The sequence below is a fragment of the Macaca fascicularis genome, chromosome 8, assembly GCF_037993035.2.
Source record: "Macaca fascicularis isolate 582-1 chromosome 8, T2T-MFA8v1.1".
Taxonomy (NCBI): Eukaryota; Metazoa; Chordata; class Mammalia; order Primates; family Cercopithecidae; genus Macaca; species Macaca fascicularis.
This window is the reverse complement of record NC_088382.1, coordinates 66,427,123-66,454,592: the sequence shown is the minus strand read 5'-3', so window position 1 is coordinate 66,454,592 and position 27,470 is coordinate 66,427,123. Positions and strand designations below refer to the sequence as shown.

At 38.3% G+C, this 27,470-nt stretch overlaps 1 long non-coding RNA gene across 2 annotated transcripts in view; it reads right to left on the bottom strand.

The window, feature by feature from the left end:
• The window catches only part of LOC123575201 (uncharacterized), a 273,494-nt gene that overhangs the window by 220,889 nt on the left and 25,135 nt on the right, over nucleotides 1–27,470 (bottom strand). For both annotated transcript variants that reach the window (XR_010577290.2, XR_012416439.1), the window contains exon 2: nucleotides 4,763–4,895. This is a non-coding gene — a long non-coding RNA (uncharacterized lncRNA). The remainder of the gene's footprint in view (nucleotides 1–4,762; nucleotides 4,896–27,470) is intronic.

The window sequence follows — 27,470 nt, the reverse complement described above, 5'->3', positions numbered from 1 at the left end:
ACAGACCATTCATATCGATTTGAAAGAAAAAATTCATCTTGTTTATATCCAAACTGAAGAGGACAGATGATCAGCAACAGAAACAATAGCCAACACCACAGATATCTCAAGTGATTCATCTTACACAATTCTGGCTGAAAATTAAAATTGAACAAACGTTCCATTCTGTGGGTGCAAAACCATTGCATGACAGATCAGCTGCAGACAAGAGCAGAGCTTTCAATGGAAGTTTTAAACAAGTGGGATCAAGATCCTGAAGCATTTCTTTGAACAACTGTCACAGGAGATGAAACATGGCTCTACTATGTTTGAAGTATGATCCTGAAGACAAAGCACAATCCAAGCAATGGCTGCCAAGAAGTAGCAGTGGTTCGGTCAAAGCAAAAGTGGATTGGTCAAGAGCAAAGAGGTCATAGCAACAGTTTTTTGGGGGATGCTCAAGGCATTTCGCTTGTTGACTTTCTGGAAGGCCAAAGAATGATAACATCTGCTAACCATGAAAGTGTTTTAAGAAAGTCAGCCAATGCTTTAGCAGACATATTCCCATAAAAGCTTCAATGAAGAATCCGTCTCCATGTTGACATGCTCCTGCTCATTCCTCTCATCAAACAAGGGCAATTTTATGAGAATTTCAATGGGAAATGATTAGGCATCTGCCTTACAGTCCTGACTGGCTCTTTCTGACTTCTTTTTGTTTCCTAATCTTAAAAATGTCTTTAAAGAGTGCTTATTTTTCTTCAGTTAATAATGTAAAAAAATACTATTTTGGTAGGTTCTGGATATTAGCCCTTTGTCTGATAAGTAGATTGCAAACATTTTCTCCCATTCTGTAGGTTGCCTGTTCACTCTGATGGTAGTTTCTTTTGCTGTGCAGAAGCTCTTTAGTTTAATTAGATCCCATTTGTCAATTTTGGCTTTTGTTGACGTTGCTTTTGGTGTTTTAGACATGAAGTCCTTGCCCATGCCTATGTCCTGAATGGTATTACCTAGGTTTTCTTCTAGGGTTTTTATGGTATTAGGTCTAACATTTAAGTCTCTAATCCATCTTGAATTAATTTTCATATAAGGAGTAAGGAAAGGATCCAGTTTCAGCTTTCTACTTACGGCTAGCCAATTATTCCAGCACCATTTATTAAATAGGGAATCCTTTCCCCATTTCTTGTTTTTCTCAGGTTTATGAAAGATCAGATGGCTGTAGATGTGTGGTATTATTTCCGAGGACTCTGTTCTGTTCCATTGGTCTATATCTCTGTTTTGGTAACAGTACTATGCTGTTTTGGTTACTGTAGCCTTGTAGAACTCAAACAAATTTACAAGAAAAAAACAAACAACCCCATCAAAAAGTGGGCAAAGGATATGAACAGACATTTCTCAAAAGAGGACATTTATACAGCCAACAGACACATGAAAAAATGCCCATCATCACTGGCCATCAGAGAAATGCAAAGCAAAACCACAATGAGATACCATCTCACACCAGTTACAATGGCAATCATTAAAAAGTCAGGAAACAACAGGTGCTGGAGAGGATGTGGAGAAATAGGAACACTTTTACACTGTTGGTGGGATTGTAAAGTAGTTCAACCATTATGGAAAACAGTATGGTGATTCCTCAAGGATCTAGAACTAGAAGTACCATATGACCCAGCCATCCCATTACTGGGTATATACCCAAAGGATTATAAATCATGCTGCTATAGACACATGCACACGTATGTTTATTGCGGCACTATTCACAATAGCAAAGACTTGGAATCAACCCAAATGTCCATCAGTAACAGACTGGATTAAGAAAATGTGGCACATATACACCATGGAATACTATGCAGCCATAAAAAAGGATGAGTTTGTGTCCTTTGTAGGGACATGGATGCAGCTGGAAACCATCATTCTCAGCAAACTATCGCAAGAACAGAAAACCAAACACCACATGTTCTCACTCATAGGTGGGAACTGAACAATGAGATCACTTGGACTCGGGAAGAGGAACATTACACACCGGGGCCTGTCACAGGGAGGGGGGAGCGGGGAGGGATTGCATTGGGAGTTATACCTGATGTAAATGACGAGTTGATGGGTGCTGACGAGTTGATGGGTACAGCACACCAACATGGCACAAGTGTACATATGTAACAAACCTGCACGTTATGCACATGTACCCTAGAACTTAAAGTATAATAAAAATAAAAATTAAAAATAAAAAAAGACTATTTTTAACTATTGACATGGTTAAATTCCCAGGCCTATCAGTTTTTTAGGAATGGACTAAAATGGCTGGTATAATCACTTATGTAAGTGTCTTAAACTACATAGAGCTTATGTTGAGAAATCAAGTGTATATTTTTTATTTCTATCTTTTTTTTTTTTTTTTTTTTTTGAGATGGAGTTTCGCTCTTGTTGCCAATGCTGGAGTACAATGGCACAATCTCAGTTCACTGCAACCTCCACCTCCCAGGTTCAAGCGATTCTCCTGCCTCAGTCTCCTGAGGAGCTGGGATTACAGGCATGTGCCACCACGCCCAGTTAATTTTGTATTTTTTAGTAGAGATGGGGTTTCTCCATGTTGATTAGGCTTGTCTTGAACTCCTGACCTCAGGTGATCCTCCTGCCTCGGCCTCCCAAACTGCTGGTATTACAGGCATAAGTCACCGTGCCTGGCCTCTATCTTTTAATTCCATTTTCCATGAACTTTTTGAAGTCCTCTTGTATATTACAGATGAATAGTCAATGGATATTTGTTCAGTTGTGCTAACCTAAATTAATTGTGTCTCCAAGGAAAAGTGTTTGGGTGGAACCAGTAATGTTTTAGAAAACACCACATTACTTTCTAAAGCACAAAAGCAAAGAAGCGCATAGGCTGTCTTCTACAAAGACTTTTTTTAATAATACATGTTTTTCAGTCAATGACAGAACCAATTACTAGAAATAAATAAACTGGGATCTTTAGAAATGCGAGAATATAAGGAATATGTACCACTCAGTCAATTGTCTCCCTGTGGGGAGGCTTGCCGGATAATCACTGGGGACATCTGGAGGCAGAGAACAAACGCTTCTGCCCACTTCTCTACTCAAACTTGAGTCATCTGCTGTTTGTACTTAGAGAGGTAAAGAGCAAAACTATCTCAAGGCAGACACTAGCTTCAGGCATTTACCTGTCCAAAGCTGAGCACCCACTGTTTCTTCTCCACCAGTGCCTCACCCCCTACTTTGGGAAGCTAAATATTTTATATGTTTTCTTTTCCATTCATCCTCTTCACCTTGTTTCATCTGCTTGGCATCAATCTTTCCCATGGGAAGTGAATGAATGAATGAATGAATGAATGAATGAAAAATATAATTGAAGATCAACATCTTATTTCTAGCCTCTCTTATTTCAACCTATAGAATAGAGGGTAGGGACAGACAGCAGGGGATGGAGCAGATGTGCCTTACTTTTTTCTCTTGCCTTGCAGTTGAGAATTGGGTTGTCAAGTTGAAGAAAAAGAAATTGTGTCTCCTTTCTGATTAATGATTCAGTATTCTTCCATACTACTTTCCCAAAAAGATGGGTAGAGAACAACCCTCCAAATAGGTCCTCTTCCTAACAGCACACTCTGAACCAAAGCATAGACTACTAAGAAATAAATTTGTATTATTATAAATCTTAGTTAAGAGACTGAAATAGATTTATTTAGTTTCTAATACAGAATATAGGGACCAATAGCTACAAAACGGTTCAGGCAAATATAATTAAGGAAAAGATTCTGAGTGAGAAGTAGGAAGGTTCTTAGCTTTTAGGACAAAAATACCATCAATCTGTCCTCCTGCTAATGATGATAGCCAAAAATGCTGCCCATTCTTTATTGATGACAGTAGTACCAACTTCAGTGTCCTGGTTATTCTGACCTTATTAAAACCCAAATGACTTCAGAGAAACTATACTGAAGACTTACTATCCGGGTTGGGATCTAACACAACTATGCTATGTGAGACCTTGGTTTTCTCAATCTCAGTAATTTTCAGAAATCAGTATAGTCATTTTTCTTTTTTCCATCCACCCCTCCATCCCTTGTTTATGGATGGCAGAGGCCCAGATGGCAGTGCCCTAAAAATGCCAACCTGTCTCCATACCGAAGAATTATCTGGGGACAAACTGGGAGCAAACACCAAATAAATTAATTCCTGTGTTAATGTCTCCATCCTGTATTGGTCACAATAAAGAACAATCCACCAGACAAACCACTGGAACAGAATTAAAAGAGCAATAAAGGAAAGTGGAAGAACAAAATTAGGAAACCAAGTCCAAGATATGCTGCTGGATGGTAGTCTCAGCTGATAGGAAGGAGTTAGTCAGAGCTATCTTGTGCATAGAGCTAAGTCAACCCTGGCTAGTGAGATGGTGGTTATGAGGGGAGCAGTGGCAGATATGTGGTCTAGATGGGAAAATATGATAGAAGAGATGCTCAGGGGAGGAAGGTGAGAGAAGGAGCTGATTAAGAGCTGGAGACTTGAATGAAGGAGTTAATAAAAGAGTAAGGTACTTGTGAGCAAGAAGGATACACTAGAAAAGAGATAGGAAATCTGGGCCTACCTGTGGAAATTTGTTAAAGTTCACCGTCCTTTAGGCTTGCCATACAATTCCTGTATGACTGCCATAGTTTCTCATATTTGAGACAAAGTTTACTTCAATTGTCATGCAAAAATACGTTTTATTGGCTAATTAAGTTTCTACCTGCAGAGACACACATACAAAAAAATAAATAACATAGTAGCAACATCTTACTGGGTTTTCTTAAATCCAGCGAGTGGCTTCTTCTTGGATCTCTGAATGGTGGTGAGATCAACCTCTGGGACAGCCAAGTATGGAACACAGTCCAAAACAATGGACTTCTTTTGCTTCGTGTCAGTTCAGCTTCCTACAAATAAAATTAAAGCAGCATTGGGTTAGTGATTGGAAATGCATATCAAAGAGAAGAAGCTTAACTCAAAACAGATTTTCCTAACAATCTTCAATGTACATGTGTAGGAGGAATGCATTCTTTTTTTGTAGCAGTGCAAATGTCAGTGATTATAAACATGTGTGTGACTGTTTGCCAGCAATTTGTTCTTGCCCTTGGATGATGAGACCCTTACAGAATCCAGGCATAATGTGGAACTCCCATTGGCTTCACTGTGAAATATAGAGATATGAGTGGTGGTGACAAGAGGGGACACGGGAAAGGCCCATGGGAATAGCCTTTTGAGGGGAAGCACGCTGATCTCTTGTTCCGCGGTGCATGCTTTGGATGGTATATGTATGTCTTCTCTCACTAAGACTAGGACTGCTTAAAGAATGTGAATATAAGTAACCTTATTTGATAGAAAAAATACATTTTCAAGGACTGGTAAAATGACTTAGAAGAAGGAAGGATCCAGGGAGCCTCCTGATGAGTATTGTCAGGATATCTCTTCTCTTTCAGCCACCTGGATATGTTCCACGTTTTATTTCCCAAACAAGGACTAGATTGGATCCCAGAAGGGAACGGTTTCCTTAGTATACATTCTGAATTCCTTTGTAAGGGAAAAATCTACTTCATCTGGTCTAAGAATATGTAAGACCAAATGAAAATGTTGTGGCTGCAGATGTTCCTGAGTTAATATCAGGATGTTTGCCTGTTAGTTTCTGTTTTACCAAACAAAACATAGTTGCTAATTCACCCATCTGTAAAAGTGCTCCTTGTGGACCCCCTCAAGAGAAGTACTGGTTGTTTGCAGAAAAGGTTTTCTTGGGAGTTGTTTACTTTCTGTGGCTGAAGTGGGGAACATGAGGGTACCTTTACTGAGCCCTCATATTCCATGTGTACTCTGTATCTTAATAAGGCTGTTTCCTGGTCAGAACAGCATCTCCTTTTTTTTGTCATTCCAAATCTTTCAGTGTCTTCAGGACTCTGAGGGCCCTGGAGAGCCTCACCCAACCTCTCATCCTTCCATGGCTGTCCCCACCTCTGTGCATTGATGAGTCAATGTTGCAGCACTTCATTACATGCTGTTCATATTACAGCATTGTAAGAGTTTTTCTTTTAAAAGCCTATCCTCTTCAATCAGGTAGTAAGACCATTGTGAGTTGAGGCATGTTTCATACTTCCCACATATCACTCCAGACTTAAAATAGAACCAGAAATCCATGAAATAAAAAATTATTTTTCTGTTCTCAAATAAAAATTATTTTCCTGTTCTCTACAAATCTCCAAATGCATAATGCAGCAACTATGCAGGTTATTCTGATATTTTACACTATTATTTGATGGAAAAGATTTTAGAATATGCAGTAATAGGGAAAATCCTGTGGTCATTTAATGATTCTGGTAAGTCAAGGAGAAAAAGGTATAATTAATGAGTAAAACCAAAGTGCACAAACTATGTAACCAGGAAGAGAAACTGAAAATTGAATAACAGAGACATAGATGGTGGGGGATGCAATTGTCTGGGAGGGGAATTTTTAAAGGAACTTCTTTGGATTTTATAAAAGTTATGAGCTTCAAGAAGGAGGATCCATCTCCCATTTTTTTTGGAAAACAATTCAGCACTTGATTTAAAACATTTGAAGCATAACTAAATAAATGTAAACACACACACACACACAGACACTAAATTCTAAATTGTAAGGGCAGGTTTAATCAGAAAACACAGTCTTCAAGAAGAGAATTTCTGGCAATGTGGTGATCACCTATTGTAAAGAGGGCCTGTACCTGCTATAAACATAAAATACTGGATGACATAAGTATAAAAAGTATTTCCAAGTATATCTTCAAGCTTAAAACACAGAAAAATGTCCAGTTGTCAAGTATTAAGAATGAAAGAAAAGAAAAGTCTGTACAATAGAGGAAAGCTAATCCTACCAGGGCAGTGGGGGTGGGGACTTTAGGGTCAGATATGAGGATTCTGACACCCACGCAGAGAGAGGAAATGTTGCTACAAACCTGCACTAAGGAGAAGGAGCTCTATGCCTTCACAGACATACACACACACACATACACACACACACACATATATACACACACACACACATACACACACACATACACAGAGGCTGCCCACCACCAGCCTTGGGAAGCAGCAAGAAATGTTACATATCCAGTCCTTGATGTTGAGACAAAGGCATCTGTAGGTCTGCACCAAGTGCAGTTTTGAAATTACACTATCTTCCTTACGTGAAAGCCTCAGGCCAATGAATGAATATAATCGTTGTTCCAGGAACACTGACACCTCTCCCCTGGCCTGTTTAAACATCAGTTTGGGTTAGGCAAAGATGTCTTAGGAAACAAAAAGCACAAAACATAAAAGAAAAAAATTGCTAAATTAGACTTATTTGAAATATTTTAATTAAAACTAAAATATAAAATATAAATATAAATTAAATAAAATTTATTTGCTAAATTAAATTTATTTGCTAAAATAAAATTGCTAAATTAGACCTATTTAAAATATTTTAATTAAAATTAAAATTAAATATAAATATAAATTAAACAATAAAATTAAAATATAAAATAAAAATAAAAAATTGCTAAATTAGACTTATTTAAAATAAAAAAGTAGGCTCTTGAAAATACCATAAAGAAAATGAAAAGAGAAGTCACAAATGGAGAGAAAATATTTGCAAAACATATACCTAGTAAAGGACATGCATTTAAATTATGAAGAACTCAATTTAATAATAAAAAGGCACAAAACTCAATTTTGAAATTGACAAGAGATTTGAACAGACACTTTACCAAAGAACTTTTTTAAAATGTAAAACTAACAGTATGAAGTGCTAGCAAGAATGCACAGCAGCTAGAACTCTCATACGTTGCTGGTAAGAATGGAATGGTACAATGACTGGAAAGCTGTTTGTTTCTTATAATACCGATAAGCAATCCCACACCAAAGATGTTACCATATCAGCCCAGCAACTCTACTCCTAGGTGCTTACCCAGGAGATATAAAAGCACCCATAGGTAAATGTTCATAGCAGCTTTATTCAAAATTGCCAAAAACAGAAATAACTGAAATGTCCACCACTAGTATGGATCAACAAACTGTGATACACTCATGCTATGGAACACTACTCAGCAATAAAAAGAATGAACTACAGACACATGCCATGATCTAGGTGAATTTCAAAAGCATTATGCTGAGTGAAAGAAGCCAAATATAAACAGCTATACCCTCTAGGATTTTATTTATATGACCTTCTGGAACAGGTAAAACTATAGGGACAGAAATCAGATCAGTGATTTCCAGGGACTGGAAGTGGGGGAAGGAGATTAAATACAAAGGTGCATTAGCGAAATTATTTGAGTATAGGAATATCCTACATTGTTTTAGCACTCACATGAGTGTATACATTTGTCAAAACTCATCAAACAGAGCACCTAAAGAGGCCACTTTACTATGTATAAATTATTCCTTGATGAACCTGAAATCATGTTAAATGAGTATATGTCATATTTCTGACTGTGTAAATACTCTGGAATTAGAGGCTCAACACACGTAAATTGAAGTTCCAGAAGTAAAGAACAAGGTGGGTGGGAAGTGGCAGTATTCAAAAGTATAATAACGGAAAATTTCACAAAATTAAAGAAATATATTTCTTCATATTAAAGAAGCACCTTAAGTCCTGAGCAAGCAAATAAAACAAACTGCAGAATACCAAGTTACAGAAAAGTCCAATAGCCACTAGAGAAAAAAGATTCACAGTAATGATAATTTTCTCAATGGATACAGGCTATCTGAGTCTCCTGTTTTTTGTTTTGTTTTGTTTTGTTTTTTGAGACGGAGTCTCGCTCGGTCGCCCAGGCTGGAGTGCAGTGGGGCCATCTCAGCTCACTGCAAGCTCCACCTCCCGGGTTCACGCCATTCTCCTGCCTCAGCCTCCCGAGTAGCTGGGACTACAGGCGCCCGCCACCGCCGCCGGCTAATTTTTTGTATTTTTAGTAGAGACGGGGTTTCACCGTGTCAGCCAGGATGGTCTCAATCTCCTGAACTCATGATCCACCCGCCTCGGCCTTCCAAAGTGCTGGGATTACAGGCCTGAGCCTCCGCGCCCGGCCTTGTTTTGTTTTTTGAGATGGAGTCTCGCTGGCTCTGTCGCCAGGCTGGAGTGCAGTGGCACGATCTCAGTTCACTGCAGCCTCCTCCAAGCGATTCTCCTGTCTCACCCTCCCGAGTAGCTGGGACGATAGGAGTGTGCCACCATGCCCAGCTAATTTTTGTATTTTTCGTAGAGACAGGGTTTCACCATGTTGGTCAGGATGGTCTCGATCTCTTGACCTCATAATCCGCCTGCCTTAGCCTCCCAAAGTGCTGGGATTACAGGCATGAGCCACCGCGCCCAGCCTGTGTCTCCTGTTTTATTGTCTTCTTCCTATATACCTGTTAAATACTCTGCTAACATAAGTCAGGCTCCTTTTTTCTCTCTTGCTAATAAGAGAAAATCTCTTTGCTGCAATCTAAGAGTTATTCACACTCAAGTATTTCTTTCTCTTTTGACTGATGTTCAATCTGATGAAAATCCTAATATAATATTTAGAGATGATTCAGAGCTTGAGAATAAGATATTCTTTGTGCTTATATAATTTATAAGTATTTTCATGTAAAATATTCTGCTCTAATTCTACTGAGATAACTCAATATGAACATAGCACCTCCACAGATATTTAAAAGTAAATATACCGCTAATATATTTTGCTTTTGGAGTTATCCATGATTTCAGCATGCTACGGAAACAAAGGAGTTTTCTAACTTATTCATGTGCCTCTCCACTGAAAATTCTAAAACAAATTAAGAGCTACTTATTGCAGACAATCTAACATCCAAAGAAAACCAAACTCAGTCATTTAAAGGCTTTTTTTTTTTTTTTTCCTGAGACAGGGTCTCCCTGTGTCACCCAGGCTGCAGTGCAGTGGCGTGATCTCTGCTCATTGCAACCTTTGCCTCCCAGGTTCAAGTGATCCTCCTGCCTCAGCCTCCCAGGTAGCTGGGATTACAGGCATGCGCCACCATGCCCAACTAATTTTTGTATTTTTTCTAGAGATGGGGTTTCACCTTATTGCCTAGGCTGGTCTCAAACTCCTGAGCTCGAGCAATCTGCCCTCCTTGGCCTCTCAAAGTGCTAGGGTCATAGGTGTGAGCTACCGCACCCAGCCTTAACACCTATTTTAAAGATATATTTTTAAATTAACTTTTTATTTTCAGACAATTATAGATTCACGTGCATTTCTAAGAAATAATAAGAAAGAGTCCGTGTAACCTTCATCCAGTTTCCTCCAATGGTAACATTTTGCAAATCTATAGTACAATGTCACAATCAGGATATTAGCATGCAGTCAAGATACAAAATATTTCCATAACCATGGGGGTTTCTTGTATATTCTTTGGGATTTTCCATGTCATCTGCAAATAGGGATCATTTTCCTTCTTTCTAATTTGTATTGCCTTATTGCATTTGCTAGACCTTCCAACATTATGTTGAGTAAGAGTGCTAAGAGTGGGTATCTTCGGTTGTACTACCAGTGACCTGCACTTTAAAAAATGCTGCATTTCAGAGCCTGGAAAATCTTAAAAAGAAGGTATTTTAAACATACATTGGCCTTTTGCTCAGGGATCTTATCACAGATGCTTACCATTTAATAAAAACCTACATTAAAAAAAAAGTAGACATCTTCGCCTTTGCCCAATCTTAAAGGGAAAGTATAATGTTAGATATAGATTTTCTGCAGATGCTCTCTATGAAATTGAGGAAGTCCCTCTCTACTCCTAGTTTTCAGAAAATTTTTATCATTAATGGATGTTGAATATTGTCAGATACTTTTCTGAGTCAATTGATATGATGGTGAGATTGTTCATCTTCAGTCTGTTAATGTGGTGAATTATGTTGATTGACTTTTTAAAATTTATTTTTAGAGACAGGGTCTCACTGTGTTGCCAAGGCTGGCCTCAAACTGCCAGGCTCAAGTGACCCTTTTGCCTCAGTCTCCCAAGTAGCTGGAAATACATTCATGTGCCACCATGTCCAGTGATATTAATTGATTTTTGAATAATTAACCAGATTTGCATCTCTGGAATAAACACCACTTGGTGATGGTGTCTGTTTTGCATTGCTGTAAAGTGATACCTGAGGCCAGGGGCGATGGCGCATGCCTTTAGTCCCAGCACTTCGGCAAGTTGTGATGGGCAGATCACTTGGGCCCAGGAGTTCAAGACTGGCCTGGGCAACATAAGGAGACTCCATCTCTACAAAAAATTAAAAAACTGACCAGGTATTGTGGCTTACACCCTGTGGTCCCAGCTACTCTGTGGCTGAGGTGAGAGGATTACTTGAGCCCAGGAGTTCAAGTCTGCAGTGAGCCATGATCGTGCCCCTGTACTCCAGCCATAGTGACAGAATGAGACCCTGGCTCAAAAACAGCAACACCAACAACATCAATCAATCAATCAATCAATCCTGCAACTGCATAACTTATAAGGAAAACAGGTTTATTTGGCTCACGGTTTTGCAGGCTCTACAAGCATAGTTCCAGCATCTGCTTGATTTCTGGTAAGGCCCCAGGAAGGTGAAGGGGAGGTGTCACATGGCAACAGGAAGAGCAAGAGAGAGGTGCCAGGCTTTTGTAAACAACTGACTCTTGCATGGATAGAGTGAGAACTCACTCATCACCAAGGGCATGGCACTAAGCCATTATGAGGAATCTCCCACTATGGCCCAAACAATTCCCACTAGGCCCTATCTCCAGCATTGGAGTTCATAGTTCAACATAAGGTTTGGAGGGAACAAATATCTAACCCTTATCAGTGTACGATCTTTTTATATATTGTTGACTTCTATTTGTTAATGTTAGTTTAAGATTTTTGCCTTTTTATTTGTGGCTCTGTAGGTTCTGGGGTGGGTGTGTGTCTATGTGTGTGTGTACTGTCTATTTCTGTTTTTTGTGTAACACTAACTTCATAAAATGAGTTAAGCAGTATTCTCTCTTTCATTTTCTGGGAGAGATTGTATAAACCTGGTGTTAATTCTTCCTTAAACATTTTGGAGAATTTTCTAGTGAACTTATCTGGGTCTGGAAATTTCTTTTTGGGGGAGTTTTTCAATTATAGAGGTAATTTCCTTAACACTTATAGGGTTATTCAAATTTTGTTTTACATTGGATGAGTTCTAGTAATTTGTGTTTTTCAAAGGTCCATTTCATCTAAGTTGTTACATTTATGTGTAGAGTCTCTAGTAATATCTCATTATTTTTGGATATTTTAATGTCTGTAGTGATATTTCCAACTGTAACAATAGTCTCCAACTATAGTTGTGGATTTGTCTAATTCTCCTTTTAGATCCTTCAGTTTTTGCTTCACACATTTTGCAACTCTGATTTTTGGTGTATATACATTTAGTATTGCTATACCTGCTGGGTCAGTTGATTCTTTTTCATTATATAACATCTCTCTATGTCTTTGATAACATTCTTTGCCCTAAAGTCTACTTCATCTGATATCAACAGAGCTAATCTTGATTTCCTTTAAAAATTTTTGCATGATATAACCATTTCCTTCCTTTTACTTTCAACTTGATTATATCATTGAATCTTAATTGAGCTTCTTGCAGATAGCATATAGAAGGATTGTGATTTTAATTCATTTTATCCATCTCTATCCTTTAGTTGGTATATTTAGATCATTTACATTTAATGTAGTTAAGAGATCATACGGAGCTGGTGTTAATTCTTTGAACATCTTAGAAAATTTCCCAGTAGGCCTTTCTGGGTCTGGGGCTTTCTTTTGCGGGAGAGTTTTAAAATTATGAGTGAAACTTCCTTAACAGTTATAGAGCTATTCAAATATTTTAGGGCTTATGTGTGCTGTTTTATTTTGTTTTCTATTTTTCTCTATTTTCTTATTTTTTAATGCTTTTCTGTGGGCTACTTAGACATATTTTAGAATTCCATTTTGATTTATCTACAGTGTTTTTGGAGTCTATCTCTGTATATCTTTTTTCAATAGCTGTTTTAGGTATTTACATATATATTTATATATGTGTGTATTCATACATATGTGTGTGTACAAAAATGTGATATAATGTGGTTTTATTAAATGAAATATCAAAATCTTATCTCCTTTTGTGTTCCTTTACCATCCCCCATTTATAATATATTTCTTAAATATTTTCTCTACATGTATTTAGAACCACATCAGGCAATGTTATAACTTTTGCTTCAACTGTCAGACATAATTTAGAAGTCCAGTAGAGAAAGAAAGCCTACTATTGTATTTATTTATATTTTTGCCTGTATTATTCTTTCTTCCTTCCTGATGTTCCAAAGTTCCTTCTTTTATCATTTCCTTTTTATTTAAAGAAATTCCTTCAGCATTCTTCAGGATAGATCTTCTGGCAAAAATTGTCTTTTCCTTTATCTGAGAATGTCCTAATTTCCCGTTTATTTCATGATATATTCACCAGCTATAGGACTCTAGGCTGACAGGTATCTTTTTTAACCTTTGGAAAATATTGTGACACTTCCTTCTGGCCTTCATGATTTCTGATGAGAAATCCTCTGTAATTGTATTGTTGTTTTCTCTTATGGTTAGGTATCATTTCTCTGTTTCTGCTTTTAAGACCTTTGTCTTTAGTTTTTGTAAGTTTAATTATGATGTGTCTTGGTACTGATGTATTTATCCTGGGTTTTTTCCTTTGTCACTGATAAAAGGCTAAAAGCTCTTCCTTTGGGATTCACTCAGCTTCTTGAATCTAGGATTACATCTGACGCCAAATTTAGAAAATGTTCAGCCCCCACCTTCTTTGACCTCTCCTTCGGGGACTCCAATGACTGACAGTTAGGTATTTTGTTATAGTCCCAAAACAGAGCCCTCTGAGGCTCTGTTCATTTCTTTTTAGTCTATTTTTCTGTTATTTAAATTGAGTGGTTTATATTATTTTATCTTCCAGTTCAGTGATTCTTTTCTCTGTTCCTCCATCCTGCTGTTGAGTCTATCCACTTAGCTTTTATTTTAATGATTATATTTTTCAGTTCTAACATTCATATTTGTTTATTCTTTATATATTCTATTTCGTTGATGAAGCTTTCTGTTTTCTTGCTGTTACGGGTTACAATTGTGTCTCTCAGAAATTCATAGGTTAAAGTCCTAACCACCAGTCTCTCAGAACATGCTTTAGTTAGAAACAGGGTTGTTGCAAATATAATTAATTAAGATAAGGTCATACTAGAGTAGGTTGGGTCCCTAATCCAATATAGCCAGTGTTCTTATAAAAAGATAAAATATAGACACAGACATGCACATTGGGAGAAAACCATGTGAACATGAAAGCAGATATCACGGTGATTTGCCTACAAATCAAGGAACACCAAAGACTGCCAGCAAACCACCCCAAGCTAGGAGAGAGAGACCCTCCCTCAAAGCCCTCAGAAGAAATCAACCATGATAATACCTTGATCTTGGATCTCTAGCTTCTGGAACTCTAAAACCTATTGCCACTTGATTTGTGGTACTTTGCTATTGTAGGTAGCCCTAGCAAACTAGCATACTTGCGAAGGCTTTCTGTTTTTCTTATTTGTTTCCATTGTTTCTGTAAATTCTCATTAAGCTATTTTTATCATTGCTATTTAGAATATTTTTTACATTATTTAAAAATATCTGTCATCTTGATGTTGGCATCTGTTGATTTTTTTTTTTCATTTAGTTTCAGATGTTCCTGGTTCTTGGGAAAACAAGTAACTTTCTGTTGAAACCTGACATTTTTATATTATGTTTTGAGATGACAGATCTTAAATTCTGTTTTAGCTGACTTTCTCTGACACTACTCCAACAGGGCAAGGGGAGGAACTGCCTTGCTACTGCTAGATGGAGTAAGAAGTCCAGATTCTCCATTTGGTCTCAGCTGACACCTAAGGGGAGGAGCTCCTCATAAGTGCTGGGCAGGCATAGGAGTTCATGGTCCCCACAGGGTCTTCACTGACACATGTTAGAGGTGGCCCCAATACTGTTAGGCAATGTTGAAAGTACTGACTTTCTACTCAGCTTCCTGTGATACTACCACAGCGGTGAGAAAGTACAATGCCTCTTTACTGCTGGATGGAGGTGAAAGTCTAGGCTTTCTACAGAATATCTCTACTGACACTTTGGTGTGGGGAACTCTTGATACCTGCCAACAAGATGAAAGTCTTGGCTCCCCACTTAACTTTCTGTGAAACCAGTGTCAGATTTTAAGGGTACCTTATTGCAACTTCAGGAAGGTTGAAGTCTAAGCTCTCCACTCAGCCTTTGCTTGTGTTGGGGTGGAGTGAGGACTAGTTTTTCTGTGGTTTTTTGGATAGAGTAGAGTAATAATTGTCAAAAAGTCTTCTTCCTAAGCTACCCCTTTCTTGGTCTTTTGGCTACAAAGAACAAGATTATTTTGTTGAAGTTTTTCTTGGGGATTTGGGTGGTGGGGGGGCTCTGAGTGATTTGGTGTTTCTGGGTTGCTGAGTTATTTGGCACCAAGTCTGAGATCTATGAAATAAAAAGAAAATCCAGGGAACTCATCATCACATTATTCTCAGATCTGAAGGTCCCTAACTAACCTACATTCTTCTCTCTACCTCTAAGAATCCTTCTTTTATATTGTTTTATTTATAGTCTGGAGTCTTTAGGTGTATTTAGCAGAAAGAATAGGAAAAAGTACATCTACTTTATCTTCTGGGAAGTGGATGTCTAAAAATGTACTCTTAAAACTAAAGAACATTTTCCACCTATTTGCTAAACTGTCTTTACTGTTTTAATCAAAATTAATACTATAAAACCATTCATTGTTTGCTCTGATTTCTAAATAATAAAAAGATATTTAAACATAACTGGCTGTTTATATAAAAAAGAAAAGATATGGCTGGGCGTGGTGACTCATGCCTGCAAACCCAGCACTTTGAGAGGCTGAGGTGGGTGGATCACCTGAGGTCAGGAGTTCGAGACCAGTGTGGATAACATGGTGAAACCCCATCTCTACTAATAATACAAATATTAGCCAGGCATAGTGGCACACACCTGTAATCCCAGCTACTTGGGAGGCTGAGGCAGGAGAATCGCTTGAACCTGGGAGGTGGAGGTTGCAGTGAGCTGAGATTGCACCATGGCACTCTAGCCTGGATGATAAGAATGAAAGAAATTCCATCTCAAAAAAAAAAAAAAAATACTATCTCAAAAAATGTACCATATGAAGTCACCCAGAGCCAATCTCTGACCTCTCATTGTTATCTAACAAAAACTAATCTATGTGACAGAGAAAATTGGATCAAACTTTTCAAAAACATTGGGGTGAAAAATGTTCCCCGAAAAACGCAATGAGTAACCAAATACTTCCATATTTAAGGAAAAGTGACAAAGGTAGGGCAAGACTTAGGACCCTACTCCATTAACCATTTGTGCATTTACAAGTGAATTTCATTCGGTTGCTTCAAAGTTTAAATATGCATTAACAATAATGTATAAATGTCCTGGTTTAATTCAAACTCTTTTCTTACCAAAACACTAAAGCTCATTTACACACACAAAATATGTTAACACGTTCCCCACTTGGAAAGAAAACATTAACATATGTTAAAGACAATATGAATAAGTTAACATTGTCTTTCCAAGTGCAGAATATATTCAATACTCTCCAATGATTAAAAATATACACCATGGAATACTACTCAGCCATAAACAGAAACTTCCTTAAGGCCCTCGGAAAACAAACCAAGATCATGATATTTTAAAGTAAAAATATTAAGGTCCTCAAGTTTCACCTCCTGCACTAATGATACCACTAATGATAACAGCCACCAGATCTATATCTCATGAAAGATGTACATCTGGAAGATTGAGTATGTTAAAAGAGTATCAAAAGTGAGCCTTGAAGCCGCATTGGAAAGAACTACTTCAGGTTCTCCTAATAACAAATGTTGTCCTTAAGCTTCAGGACACACATCTCTAGATACATGTGTCCTAATGCAAATATTCTTTGAATTTCATAGCCTGGGCATCAAGTACAAATGAAGATCTGACCCTGAGGCTCACGAAAAGATCCCTAGAAGCAGGACATATGTTAAAGTAGACAGATTCCTTTCAAGATTCTATGGATTAAGAAGGTGTCTTCTTGAGTAGAGAGCTTCTTTCCGGAACCTTCAGATTGAAATCTTTGATGGACCATCAGACTTACCTTTGTATTTTTATCATATTATGCATCTCCTCATTCTCTTCTTTTCTTTCATAATAGTCCTCTTTAAATCTTTTCTCCACCACTACACCTGTCAAGTGTTAAATTTTAAATTTGATAACTGGCCTCAAAGTACCCTACAAAGTATTAACCCTTATACATGTATGAGACAGGGTCCAGCTCTGTCACCCAGGCTGGAGGTGCAGTGGCACTGTCACAGCTCACTGCAGCCTTGACCTCCTGGATTCAAATGATCCACCCACCTCCAACTCCCAAGTAGTTGGGACTACAGGCGCATGACACCATGCCCAATGATTACTTGCTGCCACTAATACTTTTAAAGCTTTACAGGAATCCAAGGAATACCACAAAAGAAAGGGACATGGGCATACTGAGAGAAACTTCAGTTTAATTATTTTCTTCTAAAGCAATACAATAATCACTATATAATATTTTAATTCTAGCTATGATTGTCTCCCTCCAAAATCAGACAAACTGAATTTAGACATGTATTTTGGATACATTCATTTGACCTTTCCAAATATTCTAAAGAAGCCTCCTAATTAGATCTTATGAGAAATCAGACATGATAATTTTAGGGAGGGACCTAAGACATTGACATTGGATTTTACTTGTTTGTAAAAGAATTTCTACTCTAGTTAAACTAGTTACTAAAGTAGACTGTGTAATTTCTAATTTGCTTATGGCTTAAATAACAAAATTTAATTGTTTAAATAACCAAAATTTTAAAGATTATCATGGAATTGTTAACTAAAATAGCCATAGGTAATACAGTTATCCTTGATTGTTAAGCAGCCACTCTGGAATGTGTGTAATAATTGATTTTTTAAATAGATGGGTAAACAAAAACAATCAATTAGAGATGAAAAGGTCACTTTGTTAACTGAAGTTGATCAGACTAATTCTTGAGACTTACTCTGCTTATTAGACAGAAAGCAGCTTTTAAAATGAATACAGGCCAGGTGCAGTGGCTCTTGCCTGTAATTCCAATACTTTGGGTGGCCAATGTGGGAGGGTTGCTTGAGCCCAGGAGTTTGAGACCAGCCTGGGTAACATAGCAAGACCACATCTCTACAAAAAATTTAAAAATTAGCTGGATGTAGTGCTATGCTCCTGTAGTCCCAACTAGTTGGGAGGTAGAGGTAGGAGGATTGTTGGAACCCAGGAGGACAGGGCTGCAATGAGCTGTGATGGCGCCACTGCACCTTCAGCCTAGGTGACAGAGCAGACCCTGTCTCAGAAAAAAACAATGAATAAAAAATACCTGCAAAATATTTTTCATAACTTTTATGATTTTTCTTCTATGTGTTTTCCTTCCTCTCATGTCTAATGTCCAATAAACTTCTAACTGATGATTCTGCATCACAGGACTAAACATTCTTAAAGTCAAATTTGCTCCTTTGGGAAATTCTTTTGACTGAAAAAGTAGAAACTAAGAAAAATTTTTTGAGTAAAACAGTGCAGATCTTGCCTAACTAAAGCGAAGGTGCCAACAGAAGGATATTATGCAGACTTTATTCAGAGATAGCCTGTCAAGTATATTCGACAACTGAACTCCCAAAGTTTTGGCCTTGTTTTGTGGTGTTAGCTACAAGTTATTCAGTGTGTTTATCCCAAAAATAACAAAACAAGATTCACTGTTCCCAAACTGCCTAGTTTTTTCTCTTCTTTCTTCTTCTTCTTTTCTTTCTCTCCTTTCCTTTCTTTTTCTTCTTTTTTTCTCTTTAGACATCCTGGTTTTTCCTTTGTCACTGATAAAAGGCTAAAAGCTCTTCCTTTCACAAACAAAAGTGAATTGCTATCTCTGTGTTACCTTTTAAATTATTAAATAAAATTAAACTGTAGCCAAATGTATCCCTCAAAATTCCAAGCCCAGTAGGTTTTACATGAGAATTTTACCAAATGTACAAAGAACAAATAATCACTACCCTGTAAAAGTTGTTTCAAATAAAGCTGCCAATTTGTTTATTAAAAATAGAAATGAAAAATGGACTAATATTACTTATAAACATAGATATGAAAATTATGAAAAATAATAAACTGAACCTAGCACTGTGTGTGATACATATGTGTGTATGTATGTGTATATGTGTGTGACACTGAATGGTCTTTATATTAAAAAGACCTAGTAGTAAAATTCCTCTCATTAATAAACTAAAAAATAAAAACAATACAATCGAACTTGGAATTCAGAAAAAGCCTATGAATACGTAAACCCCCATCATGACTAGAAAAATAATATTAACCCATTTATGCTGGAGGTTGCAATTTTTTGAATTTTTGCATGAGTGAAAAAATCAGACCTTGGCGATGACCTTGAGTAGTAGGATATAAATAACTCCCACATGCTTAGTGTTCCAATAATGGAACACTGGACATAAGTGGGTTAATGAGGAAATGGAAGGGAACTCCTTTAACCTGAAAAAGAGCACCAAAACCTACAGTAAACATGATAATAAGTCATGGAGTGTTAAAAGTCTCCCTTGAAAGAATAAGACTTATTGGGCTATTATCACCACTTACATGCACCACTTCTATGTATTGGATATACTGACATTGTACAAGACAAGAAAATAAAGTTATAAGGATTAGAAAATAAAAACAAATTCTCATTGTTCTCATGTAGTATATGGAATTTTTAATAGAATTTATACGTCAAATATGACCACTAACAGAAGAGTCCAAAAATATTGTTCTATACAAAATCAGCATACCAAAATCAATAGCTTTCTTAAAAATTTGAATCAACCAGTAAAATCATTATAATAACTAAGGCTTTCATTCACAATAGCAGCAAAACAATTAAAGATAGAAATCAATATAAAAAAGAGTTCCAAGGTCTATATTTAAAAATTTACAAAACTTTATGGAAAGACATTAAAGAAATTTTAAATAAATTGAGAGATATATTATGCCCGTGGATAAGAAACTCAATACCACAAATTTTGCACTGCACCCCAGTTAAATGGGAATAACAATCAAAATCCAAATAAGATTTTTATGTTAAACTTGATAAGCCCTTATTAAAACTCTCATAGAAGATATAGTCAAGATAATTTTTTTGAAAGAGAAGAACAATGAGGACAGACTTCCCCTATCAAATAACAAGACTTTGTTATAAGGCTATAGTAATTAAGGAGGTATGACTCCAGCGCAGAGCTACATAACAGACTAATGAGGAAGTAAAGAGACCAAAACCAGATCCACAAGTAACTGAAGGAAGATGGACTATGCAATAAATGGGATTGTAACAAACACACCATATTCAAAAGTGAACTCTAGGTAGATTAAAGCCCTAAGTACACAAGTCAAAAATTAAAACTACCATAAGAAAATAGAGATAAACATCTTTATGATCTCCAATTTGAACACGATTTCTTTTTTAAAATTTGTAGTGGTGGCAAAATATATATATAAAATTCATCATCCTAACCAATTTATTTTATTTTTTGTTTTTATTTATTCATTTACTTTTTTTAGAGACAGGGTCTCTGTTGCCCAGGCTGGAGTGCAGTGGTGTGATCATAGCCCACTGCCACCTCTAATTCCTGGTGTATTAGTCTGTTCTCAATGCTATAAAGACTTACCTGAGACTGGGTAATTTATAAAGAAAATAAGTTTAATCACTTCACAGTTCTGCAGGCTGTACAGGCTTCTGCTTCTGGGGAGACCTCAGGAAACTTACAATCACGGTGGGAGGCAAAGGGGAAGCAGACATAGTCTTCACATGGCCAGCAGGAGAGAGAGAGCAGGGGGAGGTGCTACATACTTTCAAACAACCAGATCTAGTGAGAACTCTATCACAAGAACAGCAAGGGGGAAGTCCACTCCCATGATTCAATCACCTATCAACACTGGGAATTACAATTTGACATGAGATTTGGGTGGGGACACAGAGCCAAACCTTATCACCTGGGCTCAAACAATCCTCCTACCTCAGGCTCCTGAATAGCTGGGATTAAAGGCATGGGCCACTATGCCAAGCTAATTATTTTTATTTTTATTTTTTTAGAGACCGGGTCTCCCTATATAGCCCAAGCTGGTCTCAAACTCCTGGCCTCAAGTGATCCTCCCATTTCAGCCTCGCAAAGTGCTGGGATTATAGGCATGAGCCTCAGCACCCAGCCCATCTTAACCATTTTTAAGTGTAGAGTCCTACTGTATATAGTATATTGAGATTGTTGTGCAGCAGCTCTCCAGAACTTTTTATCTTGCAAAACTGCAATCCTATACCCATTAAATAACAACTCCCCATTTCTGTCTCCCCCCAGTTGCTGACAACCACAATTTTATTTCTGTCACTATGAATCTGATTACTTTACATGCTTCATATAAGTGGAATCATACAGAATTTGTCTTTTTGTCATTGTCTTATTTCATTTAGTGTAATGTTCTCAAAGTTCATCCATCTTGTAACATGTGAAAGGCATCCCTACTTTTTAAGGCTGAAAATTATTTCATTTTATATACCTGCCACATTTTGTTTATCTAGTCATTCACTGAAGGACATTTGGGTTGCTTCTACCTCTTGACAATCGTGATATGTCTGTTATGAACATAAGTGTGCAAATTTCTCCTTGAGATCTTGTTTTCAATTCTTTTGGATATATACTTGGAAGTGAATTGCTGGATTATGTGGTAATCCTATGTTGAATTTTTGATGAGTCTCCATACTATTTTCCACAGCAGCTGCACCATTTTGCATTCTCATCAAGAGTGCACCAGGATTCCAATTTCTCCACATCCTTGCCAACACTCATTATTTGAAGGTTTTTTTGATAGTAGCCATCTTAACCAGTGTAAGGTGTGGGCAGGATTTCTTCAGACACAAAAATCAAAAACCATAAGAAAAGGATTAATAAATTTTACTTATTTCATGATTTGAAAATTAATTTAATAAAAATCTCAAACAGACTAAGAGCACTTATTTGCAACATATTTAATTTTAAAAGGATTAGGATAGAAAATGGCCAGAGAATATGCATACTTCAGAGAAATAGAAGCCCAAATGATCAATAAATACATAAAAAAAGTTCATCTCGCTTGCTATAAGGTTAGTGCAAAGCAAAATAACAATGAGGTGTCATTTCATACCCATCATATGGGTGACAATTTTAATTTCTGGCAAGTTTTGGAGAAGATGTGAAAAATGGAACTTTCAATACTGCTGCTGAGAGCATAAGTTGGTACAGGTGCTTCACAGAGCAATTTGTATAACAAATACAATTATAAAGTGGTTGGGCATGATGGCTCACACCTGAAGTCCCAACTACTCCGGAGGCTGGGGCAGGAGGATCACTTGAGGCCAGGCATTTGAGCCCGCAGTTAGCCATGATCTCACCACTGCACTTCCAGCCTAGATGACAGAAAGTGCCCATACATCAACACCCTGGTCACCCAAGGTAGGTGTATTTCCTGAGCAACTCTTTAGGGATATTTACTACAGCATTGTTTATAAAACAAAATTGCCTAAATGCTCATAATAAGGTAATAAATCACAAATTGTGGCTTAATCATTCCAGAAAGCAATTTAAATGACTCAAATAGAAATAATTGTATTAACGTGGATAAATCTCAAAAACATAATAATGTCCTAGAACACTTACAATCTGATATCATTAAATGTGATTTTAAAAACACATAACACAATCCTGTATATTTTATGAACTCAAATGGACGGAGCAAAATGTAAAAATATGAATGAGAAGACCTACACGGTTCTAAAAGCTGGCTCACTCTGAAGGCAGAGATGGGGAAGTAACACGGACGAAGAGAGCAAAACAGGCTTTACAATCTGAACAATCTGTTCCCTTGAATATGGAAAATATGCCAATATTCATTATGGATATGCATCTAGGTAGTGGGTATGTGTTTGTTTTATTATTCTGTTTTCTATGAGTATTATTTGCATAAGACAATGAATATGAGTGGGCAAAAGAGGCATTTAAATTTATCACTATTCCATTGGCTGATGTCTAAGGGTCAGGTTTGTATCTCATTTCCATGCACTTAGAGTCCATAATTTATTTCACAGAGGAACAAGCTATAATAATTAAAAATTCATGTCACTCTTCTACCACAGCAGTCTTTATAATACTTACAAATTCATGTCAATTTTCTACCACAGCTGTCTTTATAATACTTAAAAATTCGAGTCAGTCTTCCACCACAGCTGTCTCTCCACAGAGGCTTCTCCTATCCTAGCTGGCTCCATTGCTTCTTACATATATAAAAAGTTTCATTTGCACCACACAAACTACCAAAACTATAGTTTAACTTTTAGAGAGGGCAGAGGTATTTTTTTTTCAGAGAATCCCAGTCTTAAACTACATTTTCTCACTCATTTGACAATTCAGCTTACTGGGAAACAATCTTATCTGTGCTTGTTCATTACACTTTGTTAAGTATCTGCTATGCAATAATTGTGGGGGCTTTTGGTGTGTGAAGAAAATCTAACCTTGACAACAGTAGCCCTTCATTCCCTGATTTGCCCCAGCAAGTAGGAAAGCCAACCTGGCTACCAATTCATCTTCTGACTCAACAGATATTTACTGAGAGCCCTCTCTTTCCCAGGCACAAAAAAGAAGCTTAGTATCAAATACTACAACCAAAATACTATGAAGTGAGCATGAAGTGGAGACTACCATTGGGGTTCAACAGTGGCTTCTCCTCTCCTTGCTGGCTCTGGACCTCTCAGGGCTATGAGTAGTAGTCTGGTCCACGCAGACAAAAGCAGGGAAGCAGAAGGGAAATGAGGGTTAATAGTGAAACTAGACATTGACATGTCAGCCCCATGCTAAATGCAGTGTTCATAGCTAAACGCAGATTTTTAGAACTGCGAGGGTCCTTGCTCATTTTATAAATGAGTAAACTGAGACTAAAGAGATTGAGTCCTTTCTCTAGATTTTCTGGTCTTTCTAGATCAGTCACTTCATAGCTTTTAGAGCCAGCAATAGACTGCAAGGCTCCAAGTAGATTAGCATGTGTCCAGCAAGCCACATGGGCCAGAGGGCAGGAGCTGCTGGAGCCAAGGCCCCTGCAATCCAGCCTCCATCTGTGCATCCAAACGCCCAGGCAGAAGCCAGTTCTGATTCCCAAAATAAGCTTGAAATCCCAATTTTTTATTTTTTATTTTATTTTATTTTTTTGAGATCAAGTCTCAACCTGTCACCCAGGGTGGAGTGCAGTGGCATCATTTCGGCTCACTGCAACCTCTGCCTCCCCAGTTCAAGTGATTCTCCTGCCCCAGCATTCCGAGTAGCTGGGATTACAGGTGTGCATCGCCATGCCCAGCTAATTTTTTGTATCTTTAGTAGAGATGGGGTTTTGCCATATTGGTCAGGCTGGTCTTGAACTCCTGACCTCAGGTGATCTGCCCACCTCGGCCTCCCAAAGTGCTGGGATGACAGGCATGAGCCACTGCGCCTGGCCGAAAATCTCAATTTTTATGTAAGATCTCTTATTGTTAAATGCTGGAAGCCAATTCAAAACTTTAAAGCATACCATATGAGCCATGTGTGGGCCGAGTTCCAAGCCCTGGTCACTATTTCACAATATCTGCTATAAAGAACTGGATGTGAGGCCTTCTCCTGGCTAGATTTTATGGCTCCTGAATGCAGGAAAAGAAAACAAGTTTTGTTTGAAGATGCTCAATGTTTGAGACATCTGAAATTTATTTTGATGTAAAGCAGAAGTCATACCCTTGAATTCGTTTGCACCTTTGAAGATTACAAAGAATAAAATTGGCCACCCGGCCCATCCAGAAAGACCATAATTGTCAGGGATCTATCATCAGGTGCTGCGGTAGGAAGGAGAGAGGATCAGGCCACACTCAGTGATCCCAATGCTCTTGCACCATGATGCTTCTTCATCTTCCCATATCCCCTCTGCCTCATCCTCCCCACAGCTTTATTCTCCCAGCTCTCTCCTCTCTTGGTCACTGAGAAGTAGTCAGAATGGAGACTGATAACTGAGGGCAGTGTAGAAAAAGTCTGGGAGCTTAAGCAGGTCCAGGCATAATTCTGCTTATTAATAGAAACAAACATTTGCAGAGTCTTTAGTTGTTTCTCACCCTATTGTAAGCACTTTCCATTTTAATCCTTAGAATTCTCTGAGTGAGGTACTACGATGATGCTCCCTTTGTAGAGGAGGCTTGAAGAGGTTACTACCTTAGCCAAGGCCACAAGTAGCACAGCTAGGACCAGGCACCAGATGGTTCCAACCCAAAGCCTCAGAGCCCCAAAGCGGAGGGCTCCACCACCACCCCTCATTGTCCTGTTCACGCGATTTCATCCTGTTCACTTCTATTCTCACGACACATCACATCATTCAGATTTCTCAACCCAAAACAGAGTAAACATGAAACAAGTAAAAGATTGTGTACATGAAGGAATTTTTTTTAAAAAAGAACATTTTTAAGCTGATATTTAGAGTCTGTCTTGTCTTTTCATTATAATAACAGTAAAGTCTGCAGCAATGAGTAAGTGGTTTCTGGGAAGGACAGAGAGATGAGCTCATTCCTGGGACTTGCACTTTCTTTTTAAGGCCGGGCGCGGTGGCTCAAGCCTGTAATCCCAGCACTTTGGGAGGCCGAGACGGGCGGATCACGAGGTCAGGAGATCGAGACCATCCTGGCTAACACGGTGAAACCCCGTCTCTACTAAAAATACAAAAAACTAGCCGGGCGTAGTGGCGGGCACCTGTAGTCCCAGCTACTCAGGAGGCTGAGGCAGGAGAATGGCGTAAACCTGGGAGGCGGAGCTTGCAGTGAGCTGAGATCCGGCCACTGCATTCCACCCTGGGCGACAGAGCAAGACTCCGTCTCAAAAAAAAAAAAAAAAAAAAAAAAAGAACTTCAAGAGCAGACTTGGAGGAAAAGACCTCTGCTCTCTAAAATACCACTGCTTGATAGAGAGCAGTGTTTCCTCTGTATTTTAAATGAAAAAGAATGCTCACGTACATGTGTATATGTGTAGTGTGGTGTGTGTGTGGAATGGTACATGTGTGGTGTAGTGGGGGAAGGATGTGCATGAGTGTGGTGTGTGTGCATGAGTGCGGTGTGTGTGCATGAGTGTGGTGTGTGTGCATGTGTGGTACGTGCATGTGTGGGGCATGTGTATGTGGTGAGTATGTGTGGTGTGTTTGTATGGTGTGTGTCCCTTTATGTATGGTGTGATATGTGTGTGGTTTAGCATGTGTGTGTACATGTGTGGTGTATGGTGTGTGTCCCTTTATGTATGGTGTGATATGTGTGTGGTTTAGCATGTTTGTGTACATGTGTGGTGTGTGGTGTGTATTTGGGGTGTGGTATGTGAGGTGTAGAGGGTATGGTATGAGATGTGTGAGTGGTGTGTGTATATTTAGGGGAATGTACATGTATGATGTGTGTGTATCTGTATATGTGACTTTTGTGTGTGTGTGTGTGTGACGGAGTTTCGCTCTTGTTGCCCAGGCTGAAGTGCAATGGTGCGATCTCGGCTCACTGCTACCTCTGCCTCCCAGGTTCAAGCAATTGTCCTGCCTCAGCCTCCCGAGTAGCTGGGATTACAGGCATGTACCACCACGCCTGGCTAACGCTGTATTTTTAGTGGAGACAGGGTTTCTTTATGTTGGTCAGGCTGGTCTCAAACTCCCGACCTCAGGTGATCCGCCCACCTTGGCCTCCCAAAGTGCTGGGATTACAGGTGTGAGCCACCGCATGCGGCCTGTATGTGTGACTTTTAAAGTGACACTCAGGGCAATCAATTTAGCCACATGATCTAAGGTCCTGAGATTAAGCCATTAGTTGAGGCCACATGCATTTGTGTGTTTTCTTCCTGCAGACAATCCTTTCCTAAGTACTATCTGATGGTTCAACTGCATGAGAACCAAATGGGGGACCTGTCACAGTGCATAACCCTGGACCCCCTCCAGGTCTCCAGCATCAGAGCCCCTGGGCATGGCTGAAGAATCTGCCCATTTATCTAACAGGTGTCCCAGTCAACATCAACGCACTCCTGTGGGAAAGCCACTGCTATAAGCTGTGGTTATATACATGCATGTCCTATTCAGGTATTTCAATTGCAGACACTCCAGATAAAAGGTAAAAAAGAATTGGGGCATAGTCAATTTTTCTCTTACTTTTCTAGTATTAACTAAATAGGAGGAAAATAATCTTATCCCGCGTTCTCATCACACACACAGACACACACACACACAGATACACACAAACATTTGCACATATGCACAGAACGGCAAGCCCATTTATGTTCTCAGCTTCTAAATTTTTTTTTTTTATTAT